Source organism: Leptodactylus fuscus, chromosome 4, assembly GCF_031893055.1.
Source record: "Leptodactylus fuscus isolate aLepFus1 chromosome 4, aLepFus1.hap2, whole genome shotgun sequence".
In the NCBI taxonomy this organism is placed as follows: domain Eukaryota; kingdom Metazoa; phylum Chordata; class Amphibia; order Anura; family Leptodactylidae; genus Leptodactylus; species Leptodactylus fuscus.
The window spans coordinates 74715234-74720831 of record NC_134268.1 but is presented as its reverse complement, the minus strand read 5'-3'; positions in this window follow the sequence as shown (position 1 = coordinate 74720831).

The window sequence follows — 5598 nt, the reverse complement described above, 5'->3', positions numbered from 1 at the left end:
GGCGTGTGGAAGAGAAGGAGAAGGAGGGGCAGGGATATCCCAGCCCCCAATATGCTCACAAAAAGTTGCAGTCAGTTTCCAGAGCACCTCCCTCCTATTTTCCATCCCATAGACAAATGACTGGTATTCTTCTGTTAGATACCTCCAGTGTACACAGCAAGCCCAGAGACCCCATATCTGGAGCTACAAGGACTACAGGGCTTTGTGTCTCTAGCATTGCTTTTTTTTCTCTAGAATTTAACATCCTCTTTGATCCTTTTATACTGGAAAATAGACAGTCAATATTTTGTGTTTAGAGTTTTTTTTTTTTTTTTTAGAAAAACCTTTAGGTTGAAAACACATGGAGAGGACTGACAGTACACTAGGCAATGCATGGGTACCTGCCGCCAACCTTCTGTGATCTACAGTAACAGCTAAGTGGATTAAATAGAGACAAATCTCAGGTACAGCTTGCAACTAAAATCTCCAACACAACGTGGCTGCAAGCTCCTCCACCATTAATCCTCTGCCATCTACAGTAACAGCAAGGTGGATGAAATATAGACAACCAGACAGGTGTCAGGTGGTCTGCAGAACCAGGGCTGAAAACTGGATAGAAATAGAAGCTGTCCTGAGTTTTGCCCTGGGCTCACTGCCACATATATGCGCTGGCGATAATACACAGACATGTGTATGGAGCCATAGAAATGAATGGGTCAGTAATACAAGTAGGTGTGACTAGACACCGGGTAAGTTCACAGTGGGTCCCAATCCATATCCATAGGTTAAAGAAGATCCCACCGGAAGATCAGATGCAAGTTGAATTTATTAAACTAATACAGATGATCACACTATATGGTATACATGTATGTAAATGTTTTCGGCTTACAAGCCTTCCTCAGACTCTACAAATACAGCATATCAATACCACATGTGAGAACACATAAACACCATTAGTGAGAGGTATACACGTCTATGTACAAGGATATGATGTAAACATAAGTGTATATGTACAAAAATATATACAAAGCATGTCACAATTCAGTCATTGGCTAACATTGCTAAAAATGGACGAGATCTTGTAAGGTGAACAATACCAAAAAGAGCTTCCTGCGGATAACAGACAGGTATGTAGACATGGCAATTGGTATTAAACTAAAGTGGCATGACATGGAACTATGATATACACCGTATTGTCCTCGAGTTTCTTGATCCTGATCCTTGACAAGGTGTATGAATACTGAACAGTGTGTAAAGGAATATAAAGAATGGAAAACATAGAAACCCACTCACCAATAATGGTTAAAGTGCCAGCAAATGGGAGGTAGCCCAATATTGGATATCTTTGGAACCTGCATATTTGCTCCGTCCGGGGAGATAGTGTCCCCAAAAACCAGTTTAGGAAGAAAAGGGAGAGACAGTCACATTTAGGACCCTGGGGAAATATCAGGGTGTTACTTGATCTAATACACTAGAGTGAAGTTATAAAGGTAGGTAGGGCATATTGTCGGACATTAGTATATATATATATATATATATATATATATATATATATATACACACTCACCGGCCACTTTATTAGGTACACCTTGCTAGTAACGGGTTGGACCCCCTTTTGCCTTCAGAACTGCCTCAATTCTTCGTGGCATAGATTCAACAAGGTGCTGGAAGCATTCCTCAGAGATTTTGGTCCATATTGACATGATGGCATCACACAGTTGCCGCAGATTTGTCGGCTGCACATCCATGATGCGAATCTCCCGTTCCACCACATCCCAAAGATGCTCTATTGGATTGAGATCTGGTGATTGTGGAGGCCATTGGAGTACAGTGAACTCATTGTCATGTTCAAGAAACCAGTCTGAGATGATTCCAGCTTTATGACATGGCGCATTATCCTGCTGAAAGTAGCCATCAGATGTTGGGTACATTGTGGTCATAAAGGGATGGACATGGTCAGCAACAATACTCAGGTAGGCTTTGGCGTTGCAACGATGCTCAATTGGTACCAAGGGGCCCAAAGAGTGCCAAGAAAATATTCCCCACACCATGACACCACCACCACCAGCCTGAACCGTTGATACAAGGCAGGATGGATCCATACTTTCATGTTGTTGACGCCAAATTCTGACCCTACCATCCGAATGTCGCAGCAGAAATCGAGACTCATCAGACCAGCCAACGTTTTTCCAATCTTCAATTGTCCAATTTCGATGAGCTTGTGCAAATTGTAGCCTCAGTTTCCTGTTCTTAGCTGAAAGGTGTGGCACCCGGTGTGGTCTTCTGCTGCTGTAGCCCATCTGCCTCAAAGTTGGACGTACTGTGCGTTCAGAGATGCTCTTCTGGCTACCTTGGTTGTAACGGGTGGCTATTTGAGTCACTGTTGCCTTTCTATCAGCTCGAACCAGTCTGGCCATTCTCCTCTGACCTCTGGCATCAACAACGCATTTCCGCCCACAGAACTGCCGCTCACTGGATGTTTTTTCTTTTTCGGACCATTCTCTGTAAACCCTAGAGATGGTTGTGCGTGAAAATCCCAGTAGATCAGCAGTTTCTGAAATACTCAGACCAGCCCTTCTGGCACCAACAACCATGCCACGTTCAAAGGCACTCAAATCACCTTTCTTCCCCATACTGATGCTCGGTTTGAACTGCAGGAGATTGTCTTGACCATGTCTACATGCCTAAATGCACGGAGTTGCCGCCATGTGATTGGCTGATTAGAAATTAAGTGTTAACGAGCAGTTGGACAGGTGTACCTAATAAAGTGGCCGGTGAGTGTATATATATATATATATATATATATATATATATATATATATATATATATTTTATGAGAATAGTTACAAATAAAATTAAAAACCCCTATACACAGTAGTGGGGCAGTATGGTGTGCCCCCTGAATTAAACTCCACTACTGGGACTGTACCTGTGGCAATATGATCTATTAGCGGTGTCCTGCCGGGTTGGAGGCCGGAATCACCCTTGTGTGGACGTCAAGCCTGCAGGATAATAAGCTAGGGACTGAGGTAAAGTATAAGGAAGGGTTGTGTCCCGGCATGGTCTCCTTACCTGGATACACTGGAGGCTCCTAACACGTTGGAGGAGTGTGGGCAGTCTGAGAGGCTCCTCTATTACCATGCAGCGGGTCTCCTCCGCCTTATAGACTGGCGCTACAGACGTGGCGATAAACAATGGGTTTACCTTGAAGCGAAACTCACCTCCTCCTATCTCCCTTCCATCCCCTGGATTCCTTCTCATCTTCATCCCGTCGCCATTCGCTCCTCCCAGTTGGCTACTCATTTCCTGTCGGTGTGGGATAGTCTTTGCAGGTCATCCGCCATTGCTAGGGACCCCGGTCCACTGAGTCCGCTGTTCAACAATCCCATGTTCCCACCAGCTGTCTCTGCTCCCCGCTTCCTGGGTTGGGCTGCATCAGATGATATCCAACTGGGATCCATCTGCGGTCCCTCCCTCCCCCCTTTTGCCCAACTTCAATTAGCTTTTCCGGATTCGATCCTCTCTTGCTTTGAATATCTCCAGCTTTCTGACTTCTGGCGCCGCTACTCGGTGCCATCCCTCCTTTCCTCCCTGCCCTCGCCTTTGGAAAGTCTGCTGTCTGGGACCAGCCCCTCATCCCCCCCCCCCCCCCGCGTGCCCTCTCCCTCTTGTATGACGCCTTGCTGAATGCCGCCTTTTCCGCCCCCCCCCCCCTTATGTTAGGTCTAGGGAGTCTGATCTGGGCACCACTCTGTTGCCGCTGATTGGAACCGTTGCTTTCTCCTCTCCCACAAGCTGCCTTTACCTTGTAGTGCCCAGGAGAAAAACTACAAATTACTCTCCCCGTGGTATTGCTGTCCCACCCTCCTTCACAAAATCTATCCCTTGGTCTCTGACCGTTGTTGCCGCTGTGGTATCACGGAGGGTTCCTTCCTCCGCATTTGGTGAGATTGCAGGGAGATCCAGCCTTTCTGGTCTTCCGTGTTTTCCCTGTATGGAAAAGTGTCTGGTCGCATCCTGACCCCTTCCCCGCAGATTGCTCTTCTCTCCCTCCTCCCTGGTAGGCTTTCCAGTGTTAAAGGCGATCTCTTGCGCCACTTCCTCACGGCCGCCAGAACGGTTATCCCCCGCCACTGGCGCAGCTCCACCCCTCCGTCCCTGCTAGAATGGTTGCAGGAATTCCTGCTTATACGTAGAATGGAGTACCTCGTGGCAATGGATTTGCCTGACTCCTCTAAGTTTGAGACCCTCTGGCGGGCGTGGGTCATGTTTCAAGAATCTTCAGAGTTTTCAGCCCTGTTCTCCTGACTCCCTTGGTGTGTCCACTCCCTGGTTTTCGTAATCCGCCCCTTCGTGTTTGTGCCCTCCGACTGTCTTTATTTTCCTCCTCTTCTTACTTGTCTGTTGTCTTGTCCTTTCCTTTTGTCTACCCCTTGTTTCTGGCTCTGTCTTGGTCTTCATCTTTTTGTCTTTTTGATTTGCGGCCTCTTGTAAGGCTTTGATTTCCCTGTTGGGGTTTTCTCCTTACTTCTCATTTTGCGTTACGGCCCTACGTGGCCAACTTGTTGTTATTTGAGATATGTTGTCCCCCTCTTTATTTGCTTGTTTTTAATGTTTGTGTCTATTATACTGTTGTATTCAAAATCTTTAATAATAATTGATTACACCTAAAAATCCAGAACGCCTCTCTTTTTTTGAGAAGGCGCACTCTATCGCCCCCTCTCCTGGGCTTTTCCACCTGTTCCAACACCTGATAGCGGAGTTGGGCTATTGAATGTTTTTTTTCAATAAAGTGAGCCGGAACAGGTAGGTGAGTGAGGCAACATCTGATGTCGATTTGTGTTGCCTGATGCGGTCTCTCCCACGTATGCGAGACCGCATGGGCGCTTCAGGAGGTATATAACATACGATGACTCGCACGTGAAAAAACACTTTGAACACCTGGCCCGAGTGCGGGTGATAAAGGTTCTCACCCTTCAATACATTTGAGCATTGCAAACACCTTAAGCAGGGGAAGGTGCCTTTCCAGGGTGCATCCAGGAACGTTTGTCTAGGTACCCGTAGTGTTGAACCTAGGTCAGCTTTCACCAGTGAATCCCTTAAGTTTCTTGGTCATTTATAACATGGTAGAAAGCCACTACGGAACTCCTCCACCTGTGGGAAAGAGCGTTTCAACGTACCCCAATGCCTACGAATAATCTTATGAATCTTATATACAAATGGATGGTAGGTATGAATAAATGGGATTCGCTTGGGTTTCTCACTGTTGTTGTTACCTAACTGTCCTCTACTCCTGGTGTCCAGATCCCTTATGGTCTGTTCTGGATAGCCTCTTTGTCTAAATTTGTCACCCATCTCCTTGATTCTTAAATCCCTCCTGTCTGGGTCTGCACTATCTCATAAATTGTGATTTAGGCAAACTTCTCTTAGTGGCCGGGGGGATGAAAACTTGAAAAAATGCACTAAACTGTTCCTGTCAGTCTCCTTAACATATAGATCAGATGTTAAATTCCCCCTCTCATCTATGGAAATCAGAGTGTCAAGGAAGTTGATGTTCATACTGCTGTAATTGAGCGTGAATTTTAGCTCGGACCAAACCCCGTTTATATGTGTTCAAAG